Consider the following 22,407-nt stretch of genomic DNA (forward strand, 5'->3'; position numbering starts at 1 on the left):
CATCCTTGTGTTGTTCATTTTGTTCCTAACCTTTGAATTCTTTCAAGTATATTTATAATTTTTTTCTGCTTATTGTCTTGTGATGGTTCAAATACTACTTAATCAAAAGCAAAAATTCTTTTAAAGTGATGATTTTATAAATTGATCTTTTAACTGAATAGATGGTGTTTGTGTGTGGTACCTGCATGTTAAAAATCCCTCATTAGCATGTGCTGATGCATCTTTTCTAAATGTGGACCGTGAACTAACACTGGTAAATTGGAAAAATCAAATTTGTTTGTCAAACATAAGTCTATGGTTTTAGTTCTTTCTGGTATCTCTAGGGATTATAATAATTCTAGACAGTTAGAATTTTTTTATTGTCCAGAAAAATGTACTCTTGTAAAATAGAGCCTTTTACTTAGTATCATAAAAAATGGGATTCAGTAATTTAGAGTATATAATATGGGAATTACATAGATTTTATATTTTAAGCATGTGCATGGATAACTCAGATGCATTTAATGTATTATGCTTAAAAAATCTTACAATTGTTTTATTGAGAGGTAATTAACATAAAATACATTTCAAAACTCTTTAAAGTGTACAACTTATCGGCTTTTAGTATATTTACCATGTTGTGCAGTCATTACCAATGTCAAATTTTTTAATATTTTCATTACCCCTAAAAAAAATCCTGTGCCCATTAGCTATCACTCCCCATTTTACCCTTCTTCTAGTCCCTGTCAACTGCTAATTTACTTTCTTTCTCTATGGGTTTTCCTATTCTAGATATTTTGTATAAATGGAATCACATGATACATGGTCTTTTGTTTCTGGTGTCTCACTTAGCATGATGTTTTCAAGGCTCATTCACGTTTACCATGTATCAGAGCTTTATTATGTTTTATGGCTGAATAATATTCCAAAGCATTTACATTTTTATATGATAGGTACATCATATCAGTTAAAAGAAAAGTTGTCACTAGGGGCACCAGTAGGAGTTCTTCAAATTGAAAAATAGCATACATACAGTCATGGGCCATGTAACAATTTTTGAGTTAACAGTGGACAGCATATATAATAGTGGTCGTGTAAGATTATTATACTGTATATTTGCCTTTTCTATGTTTAGATACAGAAATACCATTGTATTGTTGCTTACAGTATTCAGTAAAGTGACATGCTGTTCAGCTTGACAGCTTAGGAACAATAAAAGCTATAACATATAGTCCAGGGCTTTCTGTTAGCTCGTAGAATGTTTAAGTACATTCTGTGATGTTCACACAACAAAATTACCTAGTGACACATTTCTCATAACATTTTCCTGTCATTAAGCAATGCATGTCTGTATTTGAAAATGTTGTCAGGGTAGTCTTGAATGTGTAGTATACCACAAAGAAGACTTGCTTTTTTAGTTGTATTTCAAAAATGAAGAGATCTTTTTATTGCCCCTTGGAGTTCATAACATTTAATAATTATTATGTAATAGTCATTCTTGAGAGAGTAGGATTTTGTAAAGATAAGTTAGGTCTGTGTTAGAGACACTGAATTTTTGAATACTGGTGTTCACTCACTTGCATTGTGACCCTGGGAAAGTTACTTGAGTTCTTTACACCTCATTTGTAAATGAGGTTATTGATCTCTATTTGCTAGTTATAGTTTCGAGGATTAAATGACACTGTATCTTTAAATTGTCTAGTACAAACTCTGACTTATAGGAGACATGTAAAACATAGTAGTTTTTATGGCATCACAACTGTATTTGTTATCTAACTTTTGGTTTGCACTTTACATCCAAGGTAAATTAAAGGATGGTGTTCTCAATTTAGAAGTTTTCTATTTCTCAAGCAATAGGATATTTGTTGACTCATATTTTTCTTGTTGAGTAAACGTAGAGAAATAGTTTTATTGGCACATCAAACAATTTTTAGCCAATGGTTTCCCAAAAAAGCGACTGTTTATGTTTTGAAGGTTCTTGTTATGTTCACATTAGATTTTCCTAATATTTTGGTACATTAAAAGATGTTATATACTTAAATGCTAAGGGAATCAGTTTTGTATTTAGTTTTTTTATTAAACATTTTCATTTCATTGGAAATTTCAGGTAATTTTGCTAAGTCTTAAAGGCTCATTCACTACAGTTCTTCCCATTTAAGTTTCTTAGAAAAGGAAATTTAGAATAATTTGAACTCTTTATTGGATTATTGAGATATTGATACCTAACCTCTCATAGGAAGTTTGTATTTTTAAAATTGATGAAATAAGGAGAAATATTTAAATACTAGCAAAGCCACAATTTTAAGTAATTAGAATGTTTTTACTTTGACACGTATTCTTAGTAATGTAACAGCAAATATTTTAAATTAGCAACTAATACAGGTACGTACAGAGAACACTGTCAGAAAGAATACCAAAAGAATTTCACCTATGCTTTGACAAATACTGATAATCAGTCAAATTATTTTGCTAATTCTCTTAATAAACTGAATCTTCTCAAAAAGAGTATTATAGTTTAATTGCATAGTCTAAAAATAATGGTGGCATAGTTTTCGTATAAACTTTGCTAACTTAAACTATCAAGCTGTTTTGGTAGTATTTGAGTATACATGCATCTTTTCATATTATATCTTGGCCTTTAGATGGCAGCATTGTCTTTGTGTATTTCTGTGGCATAGCTTTTGTGTCCTTGATGTAACTATAAGGATATAATGCCTCTATAAGTTTCTGCTGATGGTTTCTGCTGATGTTATGGTTTATTTTACATTTTTGTTCTTTATGTAACCTTAATGGGAAAATTTCTTCTTAAGTTATTTTAAAAAATTGTGTTTACAATGCTACAGGATGATCTTACCATTTTACACAAAGTAGTAAGATAGTAGAACATTTTTATTTGTGGCACTGGTTTAAGTAAGATAAACTTGAGAATAGAGGAAGGATTCTTGTGTTTATGAGGGAGAAATTTTATTCATGTGGAAAGTGAGGACAGTGGTATGCCTTAAATGAGTTATAGTGAAGCAGAGGACTGAGGACTTAGATGTAGAATTTTTTTTCTTTTTTTTTCTTTTTGAGACGGAGTTTCGCTCTATAGCCCAGGCTGGAGTGCAATGGCGCGATCTCAGCTCACTGCAACCTCCACTTCCTGGGTTCAAGAGATTCTCCTGCCTCAGCCTCCTGAGTAGCTGGGATTACAGGTGTAAGCCACCATGCCCAGCTAAATTTTTTTGTATTTTTAGTAGAGATGGGGTTCCACCATGTTGGTCAGGCTGGTCTTGAACTCCTGACCTCATGATTCGCCCACCTCGGCCTCCCAAAGTGCTGGGATTACAGGTGTGAGCCACCGCGCCTGGCCTTAGATGCAGAATAGTGAGACAAGTGTCATGTACCTACATAGGTATAGTTTGCATTTGCTGTAAAACTCTTACGTTGACTATACAAATAGATTTGAGGAGTACAACTGCAGTGAGGGTCTAGCATATTGTATGTGTCTCTCTCTTCTAGTGATAGGTTTTATATCACTTCTGAATAGTGCATACCACAAAGCTATTTTTAAGTCATATTTAGTTTAAGCATATAGTTATTAATGATCTAGAAACCTCAGTTAAGCATATTTCCTCTGCTTCTTTAATTTCCCTGTACCAGATTCTGCTTCTCTACTTTTTGGACAGAGAAGCTCTTTGGGTGGCTTTTTATTCCGTTGTAAAATGATGAGGTCAGATAGATTATGTGTCATTTGTTATATAGGCCGATGTTTTAAAGTACTGGAATTTTATGAGTTATTCCAAAAATAGCTTCTGTGCTATGTCCTATGTCAAAGCATTTTTGATGTAGATCTGTATGTGTTACGTGTGTATTTGGTCTATTTTTTACATTTTGTACTCTGAATAATTGGGCTGTAAACTATTATAGATTACTCAGTTGTCAAGAAAATAGTAATGTACTATGAATAGATTTCAGAAAGTTATAGGGAAATGATTAAAGTTTCCTAATTGAAAGTTGATTTCTTGAAAGTTAAATGTGAATGTTTACTTTTCAATCTCTTAGTTGATATTTTACTAGTTTTATAATTCTGTGACTTCTCTTAGAGTCCTTTGGCTGCTGCTGTAACAATCTTGTTTTAAATTTTATCCTTTGGAGGCTTACATGAATGATACAGGATCAAATTCACCTCTCCAGGCTTTACCCCCACCCACCCCCCAGGCTGAAAGCATTTTAAGGGGAGATGGAGGCAAACACCATTTTTGAGTTGCACTGAACTCAGTTAAAACCTTGATGCATACTCACGTGGCTTGCTTTAGTTATCTTAATTTTTGCACTTTGTTTTGCTTCCTTGCAGAAAGGATACAATACTACTTCATATATGTTCTTATGAGGATCAGACTAAATGAGATTAAGAGGTAAAGCACCAAATGGGTTTCATTGCCACAAAACACAAGAAGGCTTCAATAAAGGTTTTTATCCTCTTCTATCAGGAGAGAGGATATTGAAGCCTATTATTTGCTTTCTGCAGTTTACTAATTTGAATTGGGCTGTATCAATGCCTAGTGTCACCTAGTCTGATTTTACCTGTTGGCCACTGACAGTTTAAGTTTTTTTTTTCTCTTTGCTGTGATTTGAGGCTGTTGTAGCAGTTAGGTGAAAAAATTGGTAGCCATTTTGATAATAAACTAGAGTAGTATATAAGATAAACATTTGTATCAAGAGTTTAAATAGCAGTAGTTAATTCAGCATTATGTGACAGCTTCCATTTCCTGACTCTTACTGTTCACCATAGAGTTAATATATTAATGGGTTTATATATAAGAGTTAATATATTAAGGAGATTGGTTGTCCACAACCCTAGCCCCCCTACTATAGTCTTTATGTCTTATTTCTCAAATATTCCTTGTGAAGTGAGTTTAATTGTAATACCAGACATAAATAATTTCCATTTTTGAGGGATTTTATACAAAAGGAACAAGTACTCACTTTAGCCTCCAAAATCATCCAGAGTATATACTTGCCTTCAGTGTTCTTTCCTCTCTTAATGGATGGGGCATTTACTTAAACCCAGAATGGTAGTTTCCAGTGAACAGTGATACTTGAATGTGGCATTCTAAAGGAGGTGACCTAGAGATATTGAACCTTATCTTATTGTTGTCTCTGTCCATTTGGGTTGCTGTACCAAAATACTATAAACTGGATAACTTACAAACAACAGAAATGTGTTAGTCACAGATCTGGAGGCTGACAAGTCCAAGATTAAGGCACTGGCAGGTTTGGTATCTGGTGAGGGCTAACTTTCTAGTTCATAGACACCTTCTCACATGGTAGAAAGGCAAACAAGCTCCCTGTGGCCTATTTTGTAAAGGTACTAGTCCCATTTATTAGGGCTCTGCCCTTATGACTTAATCACTCCCCAAAGATCCCACTTCCTAATACTATCATCTTGGAGGTTAGGATTTCAACATATGGGTTTTGGGGGTACACAAACCTTTAGACTATAGCAACTACATTTCAGGATTTTGCTGTCATTTGTTGGTAATAGAAAATATTTAATACAATTTATCTTTTATTGAGTATTGTTAATTTACCAGGTACTATGCTGTTTTGTATAATTAATCCTCATAACTATCATATGAGGTAGCTATTTTTATCCAATTTTACCAGTGAGGTAATTGAGGCATAAAGAAGTTAACAACAGGTAGCTGTCAAAGCCAAAATTCTAACCCAAACTGTTAAGATTCCCAAACTTTTCTTCGCTAGCCCTTTGGATTGCATGGATATATTGCCTGTAATGCTAATCCACACACCTTTGAACCAAGTAGCAACTTCCAAAAGACATTATCTCCCTTTAAAACACTTGTTGACCAGTGATGTGAGACATCAAAGGAAGAAGTTAATTATTAGCATGAGTAGAAAATCATTTTTTAGGGTGGTAATTGATTGCAGGAGAAGCTGCAAGTACCAGCAGAAGTGTATTTAAAACTTTTTCTAGGAAAATTACTGAAATTATCAAAGAGGAAAGCTAGTATTTAGTGTTGATCTTAATCTTATATGAATATGAATATAATTAATAATAGAATTGCAGTATTTTATACAAAGCTTCTCTGTATTGCAAACATGGTGTTTTATATTTTTGTGATATTTCGATTCAGAAGCTAGTACCATTTGATTTTTGTCCAGAAGATTTAGTGGCAATTTTAATGAATTCATGAACTGGTAACTCTGTACTCTATTCCTTAACATTTGTTTCAGATGTTCATTCAGTTCCATTAGCATTTGAACAGTTACTATGTTCCAGGCACTGTGAGAGGTGTTGAAGAATTAAACAAGAGTTACACTGCCAAAGAGAGAAGATCCTAGTCTCATGATAGTGCTATAGAAACACCAATTGCAAAAATAGTTATTCTTATGTGAGGGATAAGGAAGGAATCTGAAAATCTTATAAATAGTAAGTGATATTTGAACTGAGTTTTGAATTACATGTAGTGATGTGATGAATATGCAAGCAGACATATTTTAGGGTAAGGTAATTGCAGTAATGGGAAAGAGCATTAACAAAGATAAAACATCAGAAAAATATGGGAAATGCTTAATAAGTGGTGAGTGTTACAGTGCCACTAGGTTGATAGGCTGGATAGTAGGGAAGTATTCATATTTGGTTTGGAAAAGAAAGAAGGGACCGGGTTGTTAAATTTTTTTCAGTGTCATGCTGTGAAATTTGAAAGTAATAAGAATGATAGCATGAGATTTTAGCAAGTGTGAAATGTGATCAGATTTTAATTCTTGTTTTATTTTCCTATTTTGAAAATTAAGAAAATATAGAATACAAAAGGAGTAATAACAGCTGTATGCCCATCACATGTAAATTGACAGTTGTTAATATTTTATTAAATTTGCTGCTGCTGCTGCTTGAATTAATAAAACAAATAAACTTCAAGTCTCTGTTGTCTTACATTCATACTGTTGTCCCATTGTTCCCTTCCAGAGCAGCTGCTATGATGATGTAAAGTGCTTTAAAAAATATTTTAATATGTATGTGGATAACCATGACATGTGGTATTATTTAGTTTGTGGTCACATGTAATTTATATCTAGTGTCGTATGGTTAAATATCTGGTCTCACAAAGTATATATGAGTCTACAATTTGCATGTTTACTTTTATTTTTGAGATCTAGCCATAATGAATATAATTCATTCTTTTTCATTGTTAGTAGTCTATTATATGTATAAATCTCCTGGTTATTCATTCCCTGTTGAAGGTCACTTACATTGCTTCTACTGTTTTACTATCAGAGGCAGTATTGCAATAAAATTATTGTATAAATCTCTTGTGCTCATCTTCAAGAGTTTCTCTAGGGCATATGCTAGAAGTATATATAATATGGTGCTAAGATATGTACATTTTCAAATTTTTCTAGATCATGTCAAATCACTCTCTACTGGTAATTGAAATCATGATTTAGAGATGTATCTTGCTGATGGAGTGTCAACTCTTTTGAGGGCCAGGAGTATGTACTCATCTTTTTATTCATCCCTCCTAGTGTTGGAATATAATAGACATTCAATAAATGTTGATTTAGGGACAGATGGGTTACTACTGCATTGAGCATGCTTTAAAAAATGTATCACTTCAAATATTTTGATGACATATTTTATTAAATAAAAGCTTAAAATAGTTTAAAGAGTCAAACATTTTTTCACTTTTCAAGTAAGTAAATTGTTTTGACCTAGTTAGCACATTAATGATGGCATTCTTTGTGTATCAAATTTATCCAGCCAAAGTCACTAATGTACTCAAGGGGTTTTTTTTTTGGGGGGGGGGATAATTGTCTTTAACAACATGCACTTCTGATCAACTAGAATATAATTGTTGTCAGAATTATGTTGACTTGTACATTCTTACTGTTAATGAAATCAGTTTTATTTTGTTAAAGTGGTATTTGAAAGATATAGTTTCAATTAAAACAAGTTTTTTTTTTTTTTTTTTAAAGTAGAGACAGGGTCTCACTATATTGCCCAGGCTGGTCTCGAACTCCTGGGCTCAAGTGATTCTCCTCTCTTGGCCTCCCAAAGTGCTGGGATTGTAGCGATCAGCCACCATGCCTGACCTAAAACAAGTTTTTTGACAGTATAATTTCATTCAATACATTTTTGCTCATTTTAAATTCTTTGCTAGATCTTATCCTCTTACTCCCTTTTTAGTCTATTGGTATCTTTCTCTTAAGGGTGTTTCGGTTGTTTGTTTGTTTTAAAATCAGATATGTTGGCAGGAACATAAGTGAGTTATATTCTATTATTTGAAGGCATAAAGAGCAATAAAGAATGAAGGTGTATTTTTTCTTTCCCTGTGTGCCAGTGTCGTATAGAAGACAGGCAGTGACTTGGATGATATCCAAACAATTTTTCTTTGGAATGCATTATTTTTTACCCAGCAGATTTACCTGCTTAATTATATTAGTTTAGTAATATTAAAATGAGTTCACAAACTCTGGGGACTCATCAGCTGATAATAGGAGATGACCAAATGCAAATAGGATCTCAGGAGGAAGCTAGCTTAGTATTAAAAACTCAGATAAAGATATCCCAGTGTGGATAATGCAGAATTTGTTATGGTTGAAAATAGGAAATTCCAAATAGTATTTAAGTATTCTTTAAAAATATATTTTTTTATGTATCAAATTCTAGAGTGCTTCTTTTGGGTTTAAAATTCATAATTGGTAGATTATTTTAGTGTAATTCTTTTATTAGTGCTTTTTTCCCCACATATGTAGTCTGTAGTTTAAGTCGTGTTTTTTTAAAATAAAATCTGATTTTATTTGCTTTCTTTTTTGACTACCTGTTAAAATCAGAGATTTAAAGCAAAACAAATTATCTCTAAGATACAAGTGCGGAAGTGCAGTGTTGGGCTTTGTGCTCAAGTGTTGGCCACAGGAGATAGTGGGTTGAGATAAAGACTTGATTCATTAGGCTTAGCAAATAGAAATTTTATAAGAGTTAGATGGTAGTGGCATGCTAGTAGTACATTAAGCCTATCATTTATGAGGGTATGTTCCTGAACTACCTTTCTAGCCTGTCAGTCAACAAGTGAAATGTATTATTTGGATCTAGGAAGAAGTTTTGACTTATGTTTTTATCCACAATAATAAGGTTCTAGGGTTTTAGGATATCCAATACTTAATAATCCCAGTTATTTCAGTGACTAGGCTTAAAGGAAGGAGAATTGGAGAATCAGCCTTTTTTCTTTCTTTCTTTTTTAAATAAAGATTTGCCTTTCTAAATATAGTCTACAAACTTCAGTTGAATCTGACTTCCAGGTAATAGGATGCACTTTTTCCATCATTTTATTGTAGTCCTTATCACAAAGATACATTATTGTGAATGTCCTATGGCACTTGGGCCTTTGTCAGACAACCCTGTCTTCAGGCAAAGATATACAGGCGATATTTCTATCTAAACCTGTGTTAAGTACTGTTCCTATTAGTGTTACAGATTTTACTTACTCATATTAGGTTGGTTTTCTTACTGTCTTTCTTGAAATTATTTTCAAAGGTTTGAACATAAAGTTACCTAATAGACAGTAGAAGGATGAATAGTCATGTGAGTTTTGGGGTGGATTCTTTTGGTTGTTGTTGTTGGCTATATCATCTAGATTTTAATAGCCAAGAAGTTTAAAAGCCAGGTAAGTCCATACTGTTTTGATACTTTTTTTTCCAACCCTTCTTCTGTTGCATCTTAGTTTGTGTAGCCACATCTAGGTTGCAGACTGTATCAGTATAGTATTTTTATTTAGTGGCTGCCATATTTCATTATTTTGGATTTCTAATGTATGATGGTAGAAGTACTCAAGTTACATCAGGAGAGTTTGGGGGTAAAAAATTTGTAGTGTCTGTTACCAGATCTTCATTGGCTATTTTTGATTGGAGCATAAAATCTAGATGGTTATCGTTCACTTAATAAGACATATGAATAAATATATTGAGATTGTAATACAAAGAAAAGTAGTTGTAAATCAGAGTCCTTCTTATTGAACTATAGTTGGGTAATTTTCTTTTATTTTCCTTTTGCCGAATGTCTTTGAGAATATAAAGAAGAAGGCATATGTTTATATTCATTACTGCTTAAATGTCCAAATGAATGCCTAGAGGTTATAAAATTATTTGCATCATGTTCTGCTAGCTTTTCATTTTAACTCCTCTGAGAACATGATAACATTTCCATATCTTTTTACTAGGTTAATATTTACTGTAAGTATTTGAAGATAATTTTGTAGTTTGCTCTTTCATACATTTTAAATTGTTGCAGGACACAATTTAATATACACACATATACTCTTATTCTATTAGTATACTGATGAATCTCTGTTTATCATATATAATTGTAGGCAGTTTCATCATGTAATCTAGTATACATTCTATAGTTTTTCATTGTTTGAAGTTTTTTTTGTGTGAAGAATTTAATGGAAAAAAGTATGAAAGGTTAAATATACATTGTATATATTCCTCTGAATTCACTCACAAACTGAGATGTTTCTAAGGGTTGACTCTTATTGATCATATCTACAATCCAGGAGTGCTCTTTCCAAAATACTGTTTTTATCATTTCAGAAATGTGTAGTGGCTCATTTCAAAGATTTCTTCAGTTACTAGTCTCTGTCTCATTACTTTTTTTTTTTTTTTTTTACTTTCTATACTTCATTTATCATTCTTCTTATCTTTGTTCCAGAATGTGTTCATTACTACCTTCAAGCTCAGGTGAATATTTTTTTTTTTTTGCAAATACTCTTTGAGAATTACCTCACATTTTTTACTTTCCTGTATTCTGTCAGCTTCCTGTATTTAGTTACTTCTTATTAATCCGTTAATAATTTGTTGTAGGTTTGAGAGTTTTAGTTCAGTAATGTCTCCTAGTGTAACTCCTTAGAATAAGAATGAGTTTGTTTGCATACAGGTTAAAGAAACCTGTATGTTCTTCAGGGTTTTGATTAAATAGATAGTTGTTAGAACTTCTTAAAAATAAAATTTTTTTCTATGTATGAATTGTAAATTTTCTGAAAAGGACTGCCAATGAAGATGAACCATTTATATACTTAAGTCCTTTAGGTTTAGTTCTGGGAAAATTATTATTATTATTATTATTTTTGAGATGGAGTCTCACTCTGTTGCCCAGGCTGGAGTGCAGTGGCACGATCTCGGCTCATGGCAACCTTTGCCTCCCAGGTTCAAGTGAGTCTCCTGCCTCAGCCTCCTGAGTGGCTGGGACTGCAGGCATGCACCACCATGCCCAGCTAATTTTTGTGTTTTTAGTAGAGACGAGGTTTCACCATGTTGGCCAGGATGGTCTTGATCTCTTGACCTTGTGATCTGCCCGCCTCAGCCTCTCAAAGTGCTGGGATTACAGACGTGAGCCATCATGCCTGGCCAAAAATTCTTGAGATAAGGAAGGAAGAGTTTCTTTTAAAATCACATTTTAAATGAGACACATGTCAGTAACTTTAAACATAACCATTCATACTTTAATATGTACGTAAAAGTATAGCGCTTAGGACATAAAATTTAATTTTTATTAATTGAATTGGTGAAATATACTTTATTCTATACCAATATCAAGTGATTCTTCCTTAGCATTCATACAAGAAGAATGGCAATGATAGTTTGAAGAAGTAAAATCCCAAATAAGTGTGTTCTTTTTAAGAATTAGGTAGATTTTAGGAAATGATTTCTTAAAAGTGGATTTTGAAACTTAATGTCTTTAAACATTTTTATTACAAATTACCTATTATATATTTTCATTTACATGGTTGTACATCTCATTGAAGATATTTGGTTTGTTTCAGTATTTCATCCTTCTGTTTCAGGCAACCCGAACAAAAATCTCTCAAGACTGCTAATAAGTGTGGTCTCTTTTATTTTGTCATACTTTAATTACCTGATTCTTGAAAAGATGAAAGTTAACTAGTTGCTTCTGTGGTTGAGTTTGTTCAGAAGAGCTTGACTTATTGTTGTAATTAGAGGTAGATATTAAATATAATATTTGATAGATATTTGCTGCTTGGTACCAATCAAATGCGTCACCAAATCTGGCATTAAATTTAGTTCAGAACACTGGCATTGCATGCCTTGAGAGTAATATATCATGCAGAAGTTACACTGGCAAGTGTTTTTTAAAAAAATACTTGATATAAAATTTTAGTTTTAATTTCATAAATTCTTCCCATATATATTTTTTGTTTAATATGTTCTAACAATTTTAGAATCAAAATGGGAAAAGAATGCCCAAGAATAGGGATAGATATTTTGTTACAATAATGTAGTTTGTTTATTCATTTTCTTGGAGGATTAAGTGACATTTGGACAACTTGAGAAGGTAAAAAAGTGGACAAGTGTTGGTTCTGCCAAACTATTGTTTATCCTTGGATTAAATTGTGTTTTTTTTCCCCTCTAGAAGTAATATCTTTTTCTAGTATACCCATATGGCTTTCTGCTGTAAAGTTAGTCCAAGTATATAAGAATAATCTATTTTCATACATTAAAATCTATTTAAAACAATCACATTTTCTAATATACTTTATATTATCATGTTTTTAGATTACAGTCAAAAACGGTTTTTTTAAGAAGTATATAATTATGCTAATTGCTGATCAGTATAATAATAGGAGGTATTTCACATCTGGTTTTCAATAGTGGTAAATCATTGTCAGTCTAGTGTGTGCATTTGCCTAGTGTCACAGGTTAATTCTTTAGACATGGGTAGCTTCTCCCTTTCTGTTAAGGCATACCTTTCTCAGTTATTGTAAAAATGAACTTCCAGATACTGGAATCAACTTGTAATCACCTTAGTGCTTACCCTCCATCTCTGAACTTCTGTATTAGTACATGTCTAAGGTTATTTGTGTTTATGCATTATAATGCTATATTTACATTAAATTTGCTTGTAACTTATAATCATGCAGTTTCCTGTTGTCCTACTTTTCAAAATTTAAAAAAAGCCCTATTTTTTTTTTAAAGATAGTGCCTTAACCTTGAAAGTCATACTATCCTCTAAGCCTGCTTTTTGACAAATCTCTTTATTGCATGCCTGATAATGAGCCATATAGCATTGTGTGTGTGTGTGTGTGTGGGAGGTGGGAGAGTGCAAATATTTATATTCAAGAACTCAAAATGTTTTAATGATAGTTGAAAATTATGAGTAAAATGATATCAAAATGATATTTGATCTGATTTTCTCATTTATAACATTTAAAACTAGTACTATCAGTGCCTTAAGAAAAGGTTGTATATATTCACCACATTATTTAAACAAGACTAGTGGAATTTATTTTCGATTTTACCTTATTCTCCCACCAATATGTAGAATTTGTAATTTAACAATTGAAATGGTTGCTTCTTGTGAATACTTACATTGTTTTAGGGAACTTTTCCATTTTTAGACAGTGAATGGCAGTACCCACTAAGTAGTGGTCCTCGTAAAACTTCGGTGGTTTCATTTACTATTAACATGCACTTTGACAGCCGGCCTTTACTAATCTCACACCATGGGTTTGAAACTTTTTCCTTTAAGCTTTATAGTTGAATTACAATACATTGTGTCCTTTGTTTTCTCCTGGACAAGGATTTTAAACAAACTTTCTATTGCACTTGTTGAATATGTATTTTATAGTAACCACCATGAAGTTTGCAGCATTTAAGAAGATGAAGAAGCAAAGATAAAAGATACACATTCAAGAAGGCTTGGTTTCACAGTTGGTGCATAATCCTTTCTGCTGTCGTTGGTACCCTAACCCTCTACCTACCAGAACAAAAGAAACTGAATTGAAAATTGTGGGAGCTGGGGAACATTCTGTTGGCAACACATCGCATGGCCCATAGGCGTTGTCAGGTCTCAGTTTGATGCCCTTTATTCTTTCTGACAGATGTGAGGTAGGGTCTATGAGGGGGAAGTCATTACTAGAGAGAGGGCAGTGTCAGATCAAAAGTAACCAGTGATCAAACAAGGTAAAGGGCTGTGGAAAATAGGCTCTCTTTCTGGCCTCAACACCTGCCTGATCACTGAAGGGAATAGTCCTTATGTGTCAGGGCCAGTTGATTTTCTTTGATGTACAGTGAATTAGAAGTCAGAGTGGAAGCTTAACTGGAACACAGAGATTTTTATTTCCTAGTTCTTGGGCAATTTAGGTGTTTTTTTTTTTTTTTTTTTACCTTAATTACTTAGAAGTCATTCTGTTGAGTATTAAAATGTACTCATTCTGACTTTGTTATCACTATATATTTGGAAATGCTACTAATAAGCAATTTCCAATAGCACTGTGGGTCAGGCTTTACAAGTCATCAGGCTACATTTCTCACACTTCTAATTGTAACTTCAATTAGTTCATTTGTAAAATATAATGGTAGATATAAAGTACATAGTACTGAGCTTGGCACATTGTAGGTCTCTTCATTGTAAAATTTGGGAAGTTACCTCACTAAGTAATTTTGAATAAATCTGAATTAACTCTTTGCACATAAGTACTTATTACTATGTTTTCTTTTAAGGTAACCCTTTCTAATCTATTCAATTGAAGAAAATTTAAAGAGACAATCTCACTGGGGTTTTTGTATGTATGGTTCTTTTCCCCTGCCCTTTCATCTTTAGAGTATGTGACTGAAGTCCAGAAGGATGATATTTTTGTCTTTTGTTAGCTTCCTGTGTGGATAAATCGACAACTGACAATTTCTAAAAATTTCAGTTATATTGTTTTCCTTTACATTAAGAGCAAATATTTGACCACTACTAGATTTCAGTGTCTCAACCTTTGATATTTTAAATACTGCCACATTTTATTCAAGTTTGTAAATAGTTAACAGTCATTTTGTCCTCAAAATTCTGGATGTAAGAGTTTATTTGAAATAAAGAATCTTAGTACTTAAGCATTTTAAAAGTGATTTTTTAATCTAGTAATTTGTCCATCTTTGCATAAAGTCTCATGTTTGGTTTTGATACTTTAGGTAACCTTAAATCTTCTTCCTTTATGTATTTAGAAATGTAAATACAAAACAATATATATTATGTTGCATTGTCTTCACATTAATATTTGTCTTATAGACTACTGTTAGCTATAAATATATTTTATGCTTGGGAAATTTCAGAATAATATGTTGAATATATATACTGATATTTCTGGTTTGACTTAAGCAAAATTTGCTTATAAATTATTGTATGTTTTGCTTCAGCTCTCATTTTAAGGTGGTTTGATTTAGAACTTCTTATACAAGATTTTAAATCTATTTTTGAAACTTTTTGAAATTTACAAGATCTTAATACGGATTCATTTCATACTCTTTAACTATAGACTCTTTTTTTCTTTTTTTTTTTCGGTTTTGCTTTTGATTGTTGTTTAATATGTTTGCCCTGGCCACATAGCTCTCACCTGTAATCCCAGCACTTTGGGAGACTGAGGCAGTGGATCACTTGAGGTCAGGAGTTCGAAACTAACCTGGTCAAACATGGTGAAAATCTATCTCTACTATAAATACAAGAATTAGCTGGACATGATGGTGCACAACCATAATCCCAGCTACTCGGGAGGTTGAAGCAGGAGGATTGCTTGAACACTGGAAGTGGAGGTGCAGTGAGCTGAAATCGTACCACTGCACTCCAACCTGGGTGACAGAGCGAGACTCTGTCAGAAAAACCCAACAACGACAACAAACAAACAAACAGTTTGTCCTGAACTACCTCTGAGGGATAGTAACTGAAACCAATATGAGAGTATTACTCTGATTTAGGGAGAAGAATGATTTTGGTTTTGGTTTTCTGAGGTAATTCCCACAGTCCTTCTTTTAATCTGAATATTTGTTTAAAAAGATTGGAGTTTGTTGATGTTTTAATATTAATGTTAGGAAGAAACATTTATAAAAGGTGAATTTCTGTAAGTAAATATAAATTATTGTTTTCAAAATGGACCTTGGCAACATAGAATTTTACTAGTTACAATCTTTGGTTCATGATATACTCTGGTAATTGGTCCAGGCATAATCTTATTTCATTATAAAAGTTAATTTATCGAAAAGCTTTTAAACATTTACTCAGGAATGCCCCATCCATACTATTAATTAGAATGTTATCAATAACTTTCATCTACCTATGCATTCCTTCCTTCTCTCATCTTGACTCCCCTTCAGAGGTAATCAGAATTAACTGCTATCCTGAATTTTATATTTATCATTCTTTTCATTTTGTTACATTTGTATATATGTCTGATCAACACATTATTTAGTTTTTACTAGTTTTTAATCAAATAAGTTTCCAAGGAGGTCACTGGTGAACTGGTTGATACTATTCAGTTCTAACTTTTAAGATATTCTTTACGATATTTTCATGTCAAGTTATTTCAGATCTTTAGATTGAATATGTGATATCTATATGTTGATCTCTTGCATTTTGCATTTTCAGTTTATAAGTTATGTTCATAAATATGGATAACAAGGTCTTTTTTTCCGGTTTTGATTTGTTGTAATTTTAGCAATTCCTGTGACATGATGTACGGGTTAGAAGAGTTACTGTGTTAGGTGACAGGTGTAGTTGGTCAGGAATGTCTAGTCATTTCCCAGTTTGTGAATTTCATGCTTACCAAATGACTTTTATGTTTTACTTAGCAGTGTGTAGTGTCATTAGTAAGTTCAACCATTGTAATTTTTCATAAGGATAAAATGTGCTAATTTTCTTTGATTGCTGGAAGTGCTATTGATTTAATAACAACTTTAAAGGAGAAAATGGAAAACCACATTAAATATTCATGTTGACTTTAAGACTTGGATTTCAAAACTACCAATTTGCAAAAAACATTAGTCTTTTTTTTTTCTGTAACAGCTTAGTTAATTGGTCAGTAGCTTAGTATTTATCTCATACACAGTTTTGGTAAAATCAAACCAAACAAAATATTTGCTTTCACTACAGATGGGGTTTTCTCCAGTTTCCATTTTTAACATGTAGTATACGTAAAATAAAAAAATATGTGCTCATATCTGCCTTCATACTTTTGCTAGTCCTTTGGAAATGTGGTTGGTTATAACTAAGAATACTCAGTACTCAGAATGGTTAATGATTTCTTGATATTGAGTGAGCTAATTAATAAAATTTTACTGGAGATGAAATTAACACTTCTTAACATTGACAACAATAGATGTTTTTTCCTTTTGAACAAGTTATGATTGATTGTATTTACGAGGATGTGGAGTATAAAATACATTTTTTTTTTTTTTTTTTGAGACGGAGTCTCGCTCTGTCGCCCATGCTGGAGTGCAGTGGCACGATCTCGGCTCATTGCAGCCTCCGCCTCCTGGGTTCAAGCGATTCTCCTACCTTGGCCTCCTGAGTAGCTGGGACTACAGGTGCCCGCCACCACACATAGCTAATTGTTTTTGTATTTTTATTAGAGACGGGGTTTCACCAGGATATAGAATAATTTTTGTACCAGTCTCAATTTTTAGGAGATTTTCATCTAAGTGGAAAGCTCATATGGGCATATGTATGTGTGTGCATGTGCGATGATGATGTGTGTGTATGTATAAAATAATATAAGGTGGTAATGTGTGTTTAGAAGGGGAGTGTTTTTTTGTCCCCTTGTTACTTTATATTGAGACTATACTTCTTTGCTTTACGAAGTGTTCTAGGAAATCTGTATTTGTCGATTTGTATGTGTTCTTTAAAATATATCTTGGTGAGATTGCTTATGAATTATTAATAAAACAGTTGGCATAGAAGGTTTTGGGTTGTAGTTTGAGAAGTTTCACATAATTGATTGCATTGAAGTTTATTCAGTATTGTTTTAAACATATGAAGAAGCTAAACAGTAATCCCTTGCATGCTTTTTAAAACAATGTCAAATAATTTTATAAAGATAAAATGGTATAGCTTATTGGTTTTTCTCAGTGTAGATCAGTCATTTAAATAATTTAATGGAAAAAAGTTATCACATGATTCATAGCAGTTATTTCCTTATGACATTTGGGAGAAGAGACAGAGATTTGAGAGTGGTGTGATGTTATTTTATACCCTAGAAAACTATATTGAAAGCTAGGGCATATATGGTTCTGTTGTTATAGATAGTATGATCCTGGATCCATAGTCTTTGGCTACTTCATGGTTATTAGCTGTGTGGTTCAGTCAATTTTTTGTAACCCCATATCCTACTGTTCTCTCATGCATTAAGTATTTATTGAATACTAACCACATATGAAACAGTACGATTCCAGACCCTTTTTCCATAGGCCATGCTAGTCTACTGATTTTATAGTAACTTTTAACTCATAGGAGTAATTTCCTATTATGTTGTATTTACCTATCTAAGTGCTTGCTAGGGAGGACAGTAACACCTAGTATCAAAACCACTCTTCCTGAGCCTGGACTGTTCACCTCTCATATATTGAATACTGTGTTTTAAGAGTAAGAATTTGAAAGTGATGGCACTTACATAATATTTATTTTATGTGGTGGTGTGCTCATTACAATGACTTGTTCTGATAATTTTTTATAAAGACATTTTGCTGTTAATGACTTATTTCACTGAGTTACGGTAGTACTTGGGTAATGTATAGGTAGCGATACTTGAAGAATTGAAGTCAACTGAGTTTTGGCATTATTCTATTGAGTTGATGTTTATTTATTGTTAGGGACATTTTCCACTGTATCCTGTGAGTCCTCCCTTATGAGAACCTGCGGTTAAGTATTCCCCCTGGTCTTAGTACTCGGGAAAGCTAGACTTCTAAGCAGTTATTTTCTTTTATTATGATAATGCTGTGAATTTTATTAAAATGTATAGTTGTCATTTTCCTCTTTGCTTTGACATCTAAGAAACCAAGAAACACATAGTAATCCATCTAAGGCAAAGTATTCAGGACTTCTTTCTTATATTCTTTATTATAGAACAACTTTTTGGAAAATGCTTCTTTTACTTTCTCCTTAATTTTATTTCTACTTGTGTTTCTCCTATAGGGTTTATTTCCAGAAAGAAGTGCCTCAATTTCTTTTTGGAAAGAGACAAGATATACCTAAATATAAACAGAAGTTCTTACATAAGTATATTTTAACTTTAAAATGCCTTCTTGTTTGCATGGGCAATTGTGGTATAATGAAAAGCACCTTGGAGCTTGAATTGGGAATATCAAAGGAGGGATAATTACCTCTGTCTCTTAGTTGAGTGACCCTTAGCAAGTGACTCTGAGGTGGTTTTCTCATTTATGGCATAAGAATAACATTATTACTTTAGGATTAAGTCAGATATACGTAAAAGTGTTAGTCACATGTTAAATGATTAGATTTTCCCTTCAGTCAGTTACCTGTCAAAACTCTTGATAAATATTGAATGCTATTCATAATTTAAAAATGTATACTTGGGGCAGTTTTATAATGTATTGAGATATATAAGAAAGAGGCCCAAATAATTCCTGTTCTCATAAAAAATGTGCATATTTTAAAATTCTAATAGTATAGAAAAGTAGAAAATAAAAACTGAAAGCCTTCTGCTAATTCCTCTGGTGATTATTTTCAGAAAACTTTTAATACACATACCAACATGCATGTATCTGTCCCTATTTTCAAAAATTATATTGCATTTTCTCTTCTACAACATTTCATCATTGATGGGTACTGTGGCTCTTTTCATTTTTTCCTATCACAAACGATAGCCCTAAATTTCGATGGTTTTCTATCAGAAGAATATATTTTCATATTCTCCTGCCCTTTTATGTTATCTTGTTGATAATTTTGATGAAACCAAGAGGCATGTCTTTCTACATACTTCTCTTCATCTCCATTCCTAGTGTTTTTGTTTTTTCTTTTAAATAACGTCCATGTCTGCTGCTGTCATTCTCTGAGACCACCAAATAGTTTAATACCTGGATTCAGAGATAAGAATAAACAGACTTAAGATGTTAAGATGCTTTAAAAAATGTTCGATACTATATACTCGGTTATATCATTAGTGAGCATATTTTTCTTTTGGGAAGTAACTAATGCTTTCCTTAAGGCCAGGCCAGACAAAGGGACACACAGTGGCAAACTTCTTGGGGCTTATCCTCATCAAGTGGTTTATGGGAAGATAGTTTTTGTGTCAGACAGATGTAGATTCCAATACCAGTATTACCATTTTACAGATTGTAGGTTCCTTCTTAAGCATTTAAGCTCCTTGGATCTTGATTTTTTAAATGTATAGATTGGAGACAATATAATCTATTTTGTTGTTGAGAAGATCAAATGAACTTAGTGTATGTAAACTGTCCAACAAAGCATCTTGGGAAATAGTTGTTCACAAATGTTAGCTTCCCTCTTGTTAACTTCCCAACTGCCATTTTTCTTCTTTCTTCTTCATGACCAAAGGAAACCTGGAATTATTGCCAGAGCTTTGTTGGTAGTGAATGGTCTTCTTACTGAGTACTTAGCAAGAGGGAAAAGTAACCAATGGTTGCTTTATGTTTTTGAGGTTCAGTGAGCCTTTCATCTTGGGAATTTCTGGAGAGTCATGTTTAACCTTAGTGTTTGCTTGTTGTTTTCAAAACTCTGCCTACACTTGTTATATCTTTTATATTTTTTACTCCTAGTAACATGTCCACAGTAGGTGTTCCAGTTCATTCATTTTTTTTCCTTTGGTGTCTGTCATTTTCTTTGCCACGAATCATTCTTTGCAGTTAAATCATCTTACTATTAAATGGCAAATATTGAAATCATTAAATATGAGCTACATCACATAATCTGTAATTTACCTGATGGTGGAAAATTCTAGTCAGTTTGCTTAAACAATAAAAAGGTTATTGGTTTATAACTGAATTGTGATGAGGTGTAGTTCAGGCTTTAGGGTTGAGTTAATTCAGTGTCTCCACAGTGCATTTAGGGAGCTAGTTCTTTTTGACTTTTTTTGGCTTAGCTTTCTCTTATGTCAACCTTAGTCTAAGTCTGGATTTACTTCTGGATCAAAGATTGTTGACAACAATTCCTAAGTGATTGTCGTATGTATATCATAGTTTATTGCTTTTTTATTGCTGAATAGCATTCCACTGTAAGGACATACAACAATTTGCTCATCCATTTACCTGTTAATGGACATTTCAGTTGTTTCCAGTTTTTAACTATTTCATATAAAGCTGCTGTGAACACACATGAACCAGTCTTTGAATGGACGAAAGCTTTTGTTTCTCTTGAGTAAATTTTAAGGAATGATTTGGCTGAGTTGTTTGGGAAGTGTATGGTTAACTTGAACTTTGTGAAAAACGATGAGTTTTGCAGAGAGGTTGTGCCGTTTTTCACTCCTGCCAGCAGTGTTTGAGAACTCCATTTGCACTACTATGTCCCCACCAACAGGTGGTATTATTTTTAGATTTTTAAATTTTAGCCATTCTGAGTGGGTGTGTAGTGGTATCTTATTGTGGTTTTGACTCTCAGTGAGTGTAGAGTGGTACCTTATTTTGTCATCCCTGTGTCTAATGATGTTGAGTACCTTTTAACATATGTATTAGCGTATTAGCCTTTCCTATCTCTTCTTTTGTAAAGTGTCTGTTCAAATCTTTTGCCTTTTTTTTTTTTTTTTTTTTTTTTTTGAGACAGAGTCTTGCTCTCTCACCCAGGCTGGAGTGCAATGCCATGATCTTGGCTTACTGCAACCTCCACCTCCCGAGTTTAAGTGATTCTCTTACCTCAGCTTCCTGAGTAGCTAGGATTACAGGCATGCACCACTATGCCCAGCTCATTTTTTTTTTTTTTTAATTTTTTATTTTTAGTAGAGACGGGTTTCACCTTACTGGCCAGGCTGGTCTTGAACTTCTTGCCTCAAGTAATCTGCCGGCCTTGGCCCCACAAAGTGCTGGGATTACAGATGTGAGCCATTGCGCCCAGCCAGATTTTCTGCCTATTTTTTTAATTGGTTGTCTTCTTATCAGGTTATAAGAGTTCTATATTTTTGATGTAAGTTCTTGTGTCAGATGTATGCATTGTGATTACTTTTTCTGTGTGTGTATCTTTTCATTTTAATAGTGTCTTTTGAAGAGTGCAAGATTTTAATTTTGATGCTCAATTTATTAATGGTAAGGACTTTTAGGTCTTGTCTAAAATCTTCTGATAGTATCAGTTGTTTTTCTGTGTTATTGTTTATCATGTTCCACCCCTAAAGTGTAAACTCAGTGGAAATGGGGAGATTATCTTCCTTGTTCCTTGCTATGTCCTCTGTCTAGAAGAGTGTTGGGCACATGGTAGTTGCTCAAAAGTAATTCTTGAATGAGTAGATTCTTTTGGTTTCATAGGCTAGAAAATGTTAGCTGTTGCTTATGTACTGTTCACTTCTATCCCCTGTATTTCACCTGTCATTACTACTGTATTGTTTCCTTAGGTTGATTCTTTGCTTTTCTATTTCTACTTCTGACTCTTTTTTTTTTTTTTTTTTTTTTTTTTTTTTTTTTTTTTTTTTTTTTTTTTTT

The 22,407-nt window shown here is 32.9% G+C and overlaps 1 protein-coding gene across 1 annotated transcript in view; it reads left to right on the top strand.

Moving 5' to 3' along the window:
• FBXL17 (F-box and leucine rich repeat protein 17) overlaps positions 1-22,407 on the top strand; it is a 562,873-nt gene that overhangs the window by 36,832 nt on the left and 503,634 nt on the right.

Source organism: Rhinopithecus bieti, unplaced genomic scaffold, assembly GCF_001698545.2.
Source record: "Rhinopithecus bieti isolate Rb0 unplaced genomic scaffold, ASM169854v2 scaffold_39883, whole genome shotgun sequence".
Classification (NCBI taxonomy): domain Eukaryota; kingdom Metazoa; phylum Chordata; class Mammalia; order Primates; family Cercopithecidae; genus Rhinopithecus; species Rhinopithecus bieti.